This window comes from Sphaeramia orbicularis, unplaced genomic scaffold, assembly GCF_902148855.1.
Source record: "Sphaeramia orbicularis unplaced genomic scaffold, fSphaOr1.1, whole genome shotgun sequence".
Classification (NCBI taxonomy): domain Eukaryota; kingdom Metazoa; phylum Chordata; class Actinopteri; order Kurtiformes; family Apogonidae; genus Sphaeramia; species Sphaeramia orbicularis.
Window position 1 is genome coordinate 41864 of NW_021941586.1, and position 10637 is coordinate 52500.

Genomic DNA, 10637 nt, shown 5'->3' on the forward strand with positions numbered 1-10637 from the left:
TGAAGAACTGAGCCGACGTTTCCTGCAGCGTCACCGCGCTCCGACTGTTGAGAGAAAAAAACCACAGAATCCAACCTGCTAATGTTTACAGCCAAATGACCTCAGACTATTATGGGATGGAAGGAGCCGCTGACCACAACCAACCCTGATGTGTGTGTGTGTGTGTGTTCTGTAGACATATGAAAGGATGCTGCAGCGCTAACACCTGAACAATGTTGCACTGATATATTTAAAGAAACCTGTGTTTATGATTTAAGGCAGAAGTGACGGTGAGGACAGTGTTACTGTTGAGTCTTTTTCACGCGCTTTCAGATGATGTGGTATAATTCTGAAATGTACAATTTTACACAGATGTTTTTCATTATTGAAAAAGCTAATACGCGTCTCTTTGAAACGATTTCCTTTTAGTCTTTATTATTATTATTCTATCGCCTTGTGTTTTTTGTACCGTCACTGATGTACGTGCCATTTGTTTTCTGTTTTTATTTGTATGGAGAAAAAAAAACAGTTTTATTTTCAGTACTGCTTCTGTAATTTTGCTGTCTCAGATCAAAAAAGAAAAAAAAACAAAAACAACAAAAAAAAGGGGAAGTAGATGAGGAAGTTTAAAAAAATAAAATGTTAAAGCAGTGAGGCCTTAAGTGACTACAGTATTGTTTGTACTTGGACTTGGAGCCCAGACTCATGCGTCTCTGTTTGTCTCAGACTCTGATCATTGACTATTACATTCCAAAGAATTGGATCGAATAAATGTTTGAATTAAAAGCTGCTCGGCTCATTCTTCTCCTCATCAGCGCTGGAAGAACAGGTACAGAAGTAAATCTGTCTCATCAGATTCTGAATTATAAAAGCTATTGAATTTCTAGCACTGAATATTTTGCACTGAAATGAAGTATCTGAATTTTTTGTCTCTGAATTCAATTATGTTCATAAATTTAGAATTAAAAACATTTAGTCACAAAAAATTCAAAAGCAAAAAAATTCAGATGCAAAACATTCAGATCACACATCGGCGCTGAGCGTCTTCCTGCATCAGTGTCACATGACCAACCTAATGTAACTGGATTGGCTGTCGGCTGGACTTCAGACAGAACCATTGCGTATCCTGGGTGTCCCGGATGTGTGATCGGGATTTTTTACATCTGAATGTTTTGCTTTTGAATGCGCTAAAATTCAATGGCTTTTCTAATTCCAAATCTGATGACAGATGTTGTTCCATAAACAGCTCACACATCTGTATTTAACTGTTCAATTCACAGGTGTCCAACATGTGGTCCTGGTCCTGGTTTGGACCTGTTTATCCAGAACCTTCCACAGGTGCGTGGGGGTCCTGGGGTCTGGACAGCCTTCCTCTGTCTGGTACTGGAGGGTTCTGGTGGGTTCTGGAGGGTTCTGGTAGGTTCTGGTGGGTTCAGACCACTACAGACCAGGAACACCAACCACACCTGCAGCTGGAGACGCTCTGACAACAACACTATCATTTCTCCTCCATTAAATGAACATGTGACAAACGACTGAAAGCTGTAGACCACAGGTGTCAGAGTCACTTTAGTTCAGGTTCTACATTCAGTCCAAAATGATCAGAACTGGACCGGACCAGTCCAATAAGAACAGGAAAAAAACAGGAAAATGACCTGATGAAAGTGTTTCCATCTTTAAACTCTCCTTTAATTAAATGTGGAGAACATAAAGGACCTGACAGTTCTGCAGAAAACCCAGTGCAGTTTGAACAGTCTTGTGTTTGTGCTTTTCATTCTACCGTACAGATCCCAGTGGATCTCCAAACACACAAATACACAACATTTAAGAACAGACAGAATATTTCCGTTATGCAGACGTGTCTCAGGACAGTTCAGGTTGTTCAGATTTGTTCAGGTTGTTCACATTCTTTGTCAAAGGAAAATGTCATTTCACTTTTTCACACCAAAACAAAGAGGAAACATTTGGAGTTGGCATTCTGTCTAGATTCTTCTGATGGTGTTTGACTGGTCTGACCCACTTCAGACCAAACTAGGACTTCATATGGACCCCAAACTACAGTTATTGATGTGGGCCGGACCAGACCGGACCCTTTGGGGGGCCGGTTTTGGCCCCTGGGTCGTATGTTGGACACCCCTGCTTTAGACACATGTAGTTGTGTAGAAATAGAAAGCAGCATAAACTAGAAGTGGTCCCAGTCCAGGTTGGTCACATGTGTTTGAATCTAATAGTTTAGTAGAAGTCCATCTGTTCAGTCCGCCTCAAAGTGAAGGGGACGTTTCAAAAGAGGAAGAAGAAGAAGAAGAAGAAGAGGAAGAAGAAGAAGAAGAAGAAGAAGAAGAGGAAGAAGAAGAAGAAGAAGAAGAAGAAGAAGAGGAAGAAGAAGAAGAAGAAGAAGCACTGACAAACAACCCCAAACCTGTCCACAAAAGAGAGAGTTCACAAGTGTGTGTGTGTGTGTGTGTGTGTGTGTGTGTGTGTGTGTGTGTATATATATATATATATATATATATATATATATATATATATATATATATATATATATATCACTGTGTCATAGCAGACTTTGACCACATGGTGTCAGTGTTGTTCATGTAAAAGTCTGTGTTCTCTGTACACATGGTCTGTACCATGGATGTCCACAGTGAACCTGGGTCACATGGTGTGGGTTCAGTGGTCACATGGTGTGGGTTCAGTGGTCACATGGTGTGGGTTCAGTGGGTGTATGGAAGTAAATCTGTCTCATCATTTTGAATTATAAAAGACACTGAATTTGTAGCATTGATTTTTTTTTTTTTTGTACTGAAATTAAGTATCTGAATTGTTTGTCTCTGAATTCAACTATGTTTATAAATTTAGAATTTAAAAAATTAAGACGTAATAAATTGGGCTGAATATGGAACTGGACTAACAGGAGTTTGACACACACCCCCCCCCCCCCCCCTTATTCAATGAACTCCAGCTGCCGTTTGTATTTAATGAACTCCAGCTGCCGTTTGTATTTAATGAACTCCAGCTGCCGTTTATATTTAATGAACTCCAGCTGCCGTTTATATTTAATGAACTCCAGCTGCCGTTTGTATTTAATGAACTCCAGCTGCCGTTTATATTTAATGAACTCCAGCTGCCGTTTATATTTAATGAACTCCAGCTGACGTTTGTATTTAATGAACTCCAGCTGACGTTTATATTTAATGAACTCCAGCTGCCGTTTATATTTAATGAACTACAGCTGCCGTTTGTATTTAATGAACTCCAGCTGCCGTTTGTATTTAATGAACTCCAGCTGCCGTTTATATTTAATGAACTCCAGCTGCCGTTTATATTTAATGAACTCCAGCTGCCGTTTATATTTAATGAACTCCAGCTGCCGTTTGTATTTAATGAACTCCAGCTGCCGTTTGTATTTACTGAACTCCAGCTGCCGTTTGTATTTACTGAACTCCAGCTGCCGTTTATATTTAATGAACTCCAGCTGCCATTTGTATTTAATGAACTCCAGCTGCCGATAAACTCCAGCTGCTGTTTATATTTAATGAACTCCAGCTGCCGTTTATATTTAATGAACTCCAGCTGCCGTTTGTATTTAATGAACTCCAGCTGCCATTTATATTTAATGAACTCCAGCTGCCTTTTGTATTTAATGAACTCCAGCTGCCGTTTATATTTAATGAACTCCAGCTGCCGTTTATATTTGATGAACTCCAGCTGCCGTTTGTATTTAATGAACTCCAGCTGCCGTTTATATTTAATGAACTCCAGCTGCCGTTTGTATTTAATGAACTCCAGCTGCCGTTTGTATTTAATGAACTCCAGCTGCCGTTTGTATTTAATGAACTCCAGCTGCCATTTATATTTAATGAACTCCAGCTGCCATTTATATTTGATGAACTCCAGCTGCCGTTTGTATTTAATGAACTCCAGCTGCCGTTTATATTTAATGAACTCCAGCTGCCGTTTGTATTTAATGAACTCCAGCTGCCGTTTGTATTTAATGAACTCCAGCTGCCGTTTATATTTAATGAACTCCAGCTGCCGTTTGTATTTAATGAACTCCAGCTGCCGTTTGTATTTAATGAACTCCAGCTGCCGTTTATATTTAATGAACTCCAGCTGCCGTTTATATTTAATGAACTCCAGCTGCCGTTTGTATTTAATGAACTCCAGCTGCCGTTTGTATTTAATGAACTCCAGCTGCCGTTTATATTTAATGAACTCCAGCTGCCGTTTATATTTAATGAACTCCAGCTGCCGTTTGTATTTAATGAACTCCAGCTGCCGTTTATATTTAATGAACTCCAGCTGCCGTTTGTATTTAATGAACTCCAGCTGCCGTTTATATTTAATGAACTCCAGCTGCCGTTTGTATTTAATGAACTCCAGCTGCCGTTTGTATTTAATGAACTCCAGCTGCCGTTTGTATTTAATGAACTCCAGCTGCCGTTTGTATTTAATGAACTCCAGCTGCCGTTTGTATTTAATGAACTCCAGCTGCCGTTTATATTTAATGAACTACAGCTGCCGTTTATATTTAATGAACTCCAGCTGCCGTTTGTATTTAATGAACTCCAGCTGCCGTTTGTATTTAATGAACTCCAGCTGCCGTTTATATTAATGAACTCCAGCTGCCGTTTGTATTTAATGAACTCCAGCTGCCGTTTATATTTAATGAACTCCAGCTGCCGTTTGTATTTAATGAACTCCAGCTGCCGTTTGTATTTAATGAACTCCAGCTGCCGTTTGTATTTAATGAACTCCAGCTGCCGTTTGTATTTAATGAACTCCAGCTGCCGTTTGTATTTAATGAACTACAGCTGCCGTTTGTATTTACTGAACTACAGCTGCCGTTTATATTTAATGAACTCCAGCTGCCGTTTATATTTAATGAACTCCAGCTGCCGTTTATATTTAATGAACTCCAGCTGCCGTTTGTATTTAATGAACTCCAGCTGCCGTTTGTATTTAATGAACTCCAGCTGCCGTTTGTATTTAATGAACTCCAGCTGCCGTTTGTATTTAATGAACTCCAGCTGCCGTTTATATTTAATGAACTCCAGCTGCCGTTTGTATTTAATGAACTCCAGCTGCCGTTTGTATTTAATGAACTCCAGCTGCCGTTTGTATTTAATGAACTCCAGCTGCCGTTTATATTTAATGAACTCCAGCTGCCGTTTGTATTTAATGAACTCCAGCTGCCGTTTGTATTTAATGAACTCCAGCTGCCGTTTGTATTTAATGAACTCCAGCTGCTGTTTGTTTTGGTTCTTCATGTTTCTGTGTCTTTGGAGGAGGATCAGCATGTCGTCCTTTTTTTTATATATATATAAAAATAATATTGTATTATTTGTATTTTTACTTTTTAAAATTTTTGTTCATTAATACATTTTTGTTTATTAATGTTTAATATTTATTAATATTTAATAATTATTAATTATATAAGGAGAAGGGTGAGAGTTTATAAGTTGTACTTCTTCTCACTCCTTTTCAAATATGTATTATGTTTAAGTGTTGTAGTTTTTTTATTATTATTTATTTATTACCACCGCCAGGAGGTATTGTGATCACTTTGTGTATTTGTTTGTTTGTTTGTTTGTTTGTTGGTCTGTTAGCAAGATAACTCAAAAAGTAATGGACGGATTTTCATGAAATTTTCAGGAAATGTTGATACTGGCACAAGGAAGAAAATTCTGGTGGTGATGGGGGCGGGGGGGGGGGCAGATCTCTTTTGGCAGAGGTCTGCGCTCTCTGAGTGCTTTTCTTGTTTTCTTCTGTTTTGACATTCATATTTGAAATAAATACATCAATCAATCAATCAATCAATCCATATTTTGGTTCCAAAAATGGGTTTGAGCCATGATTTTATCAGGTCATTAGTGTGTCAAATTAATTTCACAGTGATGATAGAATATTAATTAGATTAAATTAAACTGGAGTAAATTAGAGAACATTAAATAAATCAGATTTGAATAGAATAGAATAGAATAGAATAGAATAGAATAGAATAGAATAGAATGTCTTTATTGTCATTGTACAGGTACAACGAAATTCAAAAGTGCAATCGCCCTAGGTGCCATAAAAAAAGTATAAATAATGTATATAAAAGAGTCTAAAAACTAAAATATAAAAGAAAACCCTGACGGCATAAATATCTAAAAAGCAGCATAAAAAAAGCGTGTTACTAGAAGTATAAAAGCCATAGAACATCATCCTGTACTCTGGACAACATTCGGCATTCCACACAGTGAATGAATGTCCAGCAGGATTCGGTGCAGTTCTGGCCCTGGGATCAAACTGTTCTTCAGACGGTTTGTGCTGGACTTCAGAGTCCGGAAGCGTCTGCCAGAGGGTCAAAGTTCAAAAAGTGGAAAGCCAGGGTGCGTTGCATCCCTGATAATATTCCGTGCTCTCCTGAGACAGTGTGAACTGTAGAGGACTCCAGGGAAGGAAGGGGGCAGCCGGTGGTCTTCTGGGCCACGGTGAGGACCCTTTGGAGCGCCTTCCTGTTGGCTGCTGTCCGGCTCCAGTACCACACACACATGCAGTACGTTAGGACGCTTTGTATGGCGCATCGATAAAAAGACACGAGCAGATTCTGGGACAGATGGTTCTTCCTGAGAGTCCTCAGAAAATCCAGTCTGTGCCGTGCCTTTTTAACGCTGGCTCTGGTGTTGGCGCTCCAGGTCAGGTCATCCTCGATGTGCACGCCCACGAATCGGAAGTTGGAGACCCCCTCCACACACTCCACCAATAAACAAGGGCTGAACGTCTGTTTTTCTCCTCCTGAAGGCTAAGACCGTCTCCTTAGTTTTGGTGTTCAGGATCAGGTTGTTGTCCTTGCACCACACCAACAGCCGGTCCACCTCGTCCCGCTAAGCGGACTCATCCCCTCCTGAGGTGAGCCCTACCACAGTGGTATCATCAGCAAACTTGGTGATGCTGTTGCTGAGGTGTGATGGGTGCAGTCATGTGTGTGGAAGGTGTAGAGTAGGGGGCTCAGCACACAGCCCTGAGGGACGCCACTGCTGAGGCTGATGGCTGAGGAGACATGGGAACCTACTCTCACCGTCTGGGAGCCATTTGTCAGAAAGTCCCTGATCCAGAGGCAGATAGGGTCTGATATTCCCAGGTGGGACACTTTTGACACCAGTCTGTCAGGGAGGACTGTGATAAACACCGAGCTGAAGTCCACAAAGAGCAGCTGCTCCAGGTGGGACAGAGCAGTGTGCAGGACTGTGGCGTCCTCTGTGGACCTGTTAGCCCTGTAGGAGAACTGCTGGGAGTCCACTCCAGGGTGTAGACTGGAAGTGATGTGGGTCCGGACCAGTTTCTCAAAGCACTTCATGATGATAGGTGTAAGTGCCTCTGGACGGTAGACACTGAAACTGCTGATGGTGTTCTTGGGGAGGGGGACCCTGATGGAAGACTTCAGGCAGGGAGGGGTGATGGTCTGGCTCAGGGACTGGTTAAAAATCTCAGTAAAGACCCCAGCCAGCTGAGCTGCACAGTCCTTCAGCACTTGTCCAGAGACACCATCAGGACCCACAGCTTTTGTGGGGTTCAGAGCCCAGCGCTGGCCTCACCTGGTGCTCCTCCACTGTGAACACGGTGGGCTGGTGGATGTGGTCAGGCTGTCTGTCGTCTCTTAAAGCGAGCATAGAAGTAGTTGAGCTGCTCCACCACTGAGGCACCACCATCATCAGCTGCCGGGCTGCCGGGTCTGCAGTTCCTTAAATGTTGGACCCCTTGCCACACCTGCCTGGAGTCACTGGTCCTGAAGCAGTCCTCTGTCCTCTGCCTGTGTGTGGCTCCTGCTTCTCTGGTTCCCCTCCTCAGGTTGGCCCTGGCAGGTACAGCTCCCCGTCACCAGACCTGAAGGTGCTGTTCCTCATCCTGAGCAGGCACTGCACCCCTTTAGTCATCCAGGACTCTCTGTTGGATAAACCTGGATGTGCCCGTCCACAGCGATGGTGTCTGTGCAGAACTTATAGAATCCAAAACTGCTGTGGTGAACTGCTCCAGGTCCTGATGTTCAAACACATTCCAGGTTGTTGCCTCAAAGCAGTCCTGCAGTTGCTGAGATGCTCCTTCAGGCCAGGTCTGAACAGTTCTGGATGTGATAGAAGCACTTCTCTGGGGGGGGGGGTTATTAAAAGCAGTGACACGTGGTCTGACTGACCCAGGTGTGGTCAGGTCTTAGTCCTAAGCCCAGCTTGGTGTTAGAGTACACTTTGTTTAGTGTCTTTTCTCCACTAGTGGCACATGTGACATGCTGATGTCATCTGGGGAGCACTGCTTTAGGTCAACATGGTTCAGATCTCCTGCTGTGATGCGAACACCTTCAGGACACGTATTCTGCTGACGGTTAGTCTCATGGAACAGTCCGAGGGCTGAGTTACAATTTGCATCAGGTGGTACATACCCAGCAGTGATGATGGCAGCTGTAACTCCTGAGGTATCTAACAGACATGTTCTCCAGATCTGCAGAACAGTGGCTGCTCACAGTGTTAGAGTCAGTTCACCAACTATTGTTTAAGTAACCCCCACCCCCCACCCCACCCCGGTCTTACCATAGTTGACAGTTCTGTCTTGTCGGTGTAGTGTTCAGCCTGCTAACTCCATGACTGCGTCAGCAATACATGAATGGATGCAGGTTTCTGTGCTCTTCAGTCCGTCACTGTGTTCTGGTGGACACCCACAGCCTCAGTTCATCATCTGATCTCAAGGGATCTTGTATTTTCAAGGAGAACACGTGGAAGTGGGGGTTTGTGTGGGCTCCTCCGTAGCCTCGCTGCTGCACCGGCTCTGCCGCCGCGCTTTCTCCTCCTCTCTACGCCGCTTCCGTCTCTTTCCTCCTGGGATGAAGATCCACGGAGCGCCAGGGCTCCTGGAGATCTGCCGGGATGTGATGGAGCGGAGGAACTGGGCTGTGACCGTCTGTCTGCTGTGATCTGGACCTTCAGTGTTGACAGTGGGTGCACAGTCTGGGTGTGAACACTAGGTGGTGCCACACATCCACACACACACACCTGAGTCTGAAGTTGGACTGAGCGACTACACTGTGTCCAAAACATGAAGGATCCAAGAAACATCTGGGATTCAAATATACGCAATTAGGAAGATTTAATGAAGCTGTGGGTCGACGCCCACGACCAACACTCAGCAAACTGTTAAGAAAGACAACTAGAACGACAAAAAGACAATTAAAGACAAAAAGACAATTAAAGACAAAAAGACAATGATTTTTGAGTGGTTTTTGGGTTAGTACAAAAGAACATGAAAAATATTTGATCAATTTACAGTTAGAACATTTAAAATCATAGTCACAGAAAGAAAAAAAAAATCAATGTTGATCTAAATTCAGTCCAAACCATCTGGGAGTCATTTTAGAAAAAACGATAATTGAACCCAAACGAACCAGTGCACTGATATCTACCCCCCCCCCCCCCCCCAACCCTTCCTCTGCTCATGCCACTGGTCCGTCCTCCACTCGTTCTCTCCTCCAGGGTTCTTCTGTTAACGCTGCTGTTCCTTCCTGTCTCCACCCGTTCACTCCTGCTGTCGTCGCTTTAACCCTGTTTATTCCAGTTCTAAATGAAAAGAACCGGTGTTAAACGGACCGACACAAACAACACTGGTGTGGTGAACTACAGGTTCTACATGTACTGGTTCTATATGTGCAGGTTCTATATGTGCTGGTTCTAGATGTGCAGGTTCTACATGTGCTGGTTCTACATGTGCAGGTTCTACATGTGCTGGTTCTACATGTGCTGGTTCTGCATGTGCTGGTTCTACATGTGCTGGTTCTAGATGTACTGGTTCTACATGTGCTGGTTCTGCATGTGGTGTTTCTAGATGTGCTGGTTCTAGATATGCTGGTTCTACATGTACTGGTTCTACATGTGCTGGTTCTACATATACTGGTTCTAGATGTACTGGTTCTACATGTGCTGGTTCTACATATACTGGTTCTACATGTGCTGGTTCTACATGTGCTGGTTCTAGATGTGCTGGTTCTACATGTGCTGGTTCTACATGTGCTGGTTCTAGATGTACTGGTTCTACATGTGCTGGTTCTGCATGTGGTGGTTCTAGATGTGCTGGTTCTAGATATGCGGGTTCTACATGTGCTGGTTCTACATTTGCTGGTTCTAGATGTACTGGTTCTACATGTGCTGGTTCTGCATGTGGTGGTTCTACATGTGCTGGTTCTAGATGTGCTGGTTCTAGATATGCTGGTTCTACATGTGCTGGTTCTACATTTGCTGGTTCTAGATGTACTGGTTCTAGATGTACTGGTTCTACATGTGCTGGTTCTACATGTGCCGGTTGTACATGTGCTGGTTCTACATTTGCTGGTTCTAGATGTACTGGTTCTAGATGTACTGGTTCTAGATGTGCTGGTTCAACATGTACTGGTTCTACATGTGCTGGTTCTACATGTGCTGGTTCTAGATGTACTGGTTCTAGATGTGCTGGTTCTACATGTGCCAGTTCTACATTTGCTGGTTCTAGATGTACTGGTTCTACATGTGCTGATTCTACATGTGCTGGTTCTACATGTGCTGGTTCTACATGTACTGGTTCTACATGTGCTGGTTCTAGATGTACTGGTTCTACATGTGCTGGTTCTACATATACTGGTTCTAGATGTACTGGTT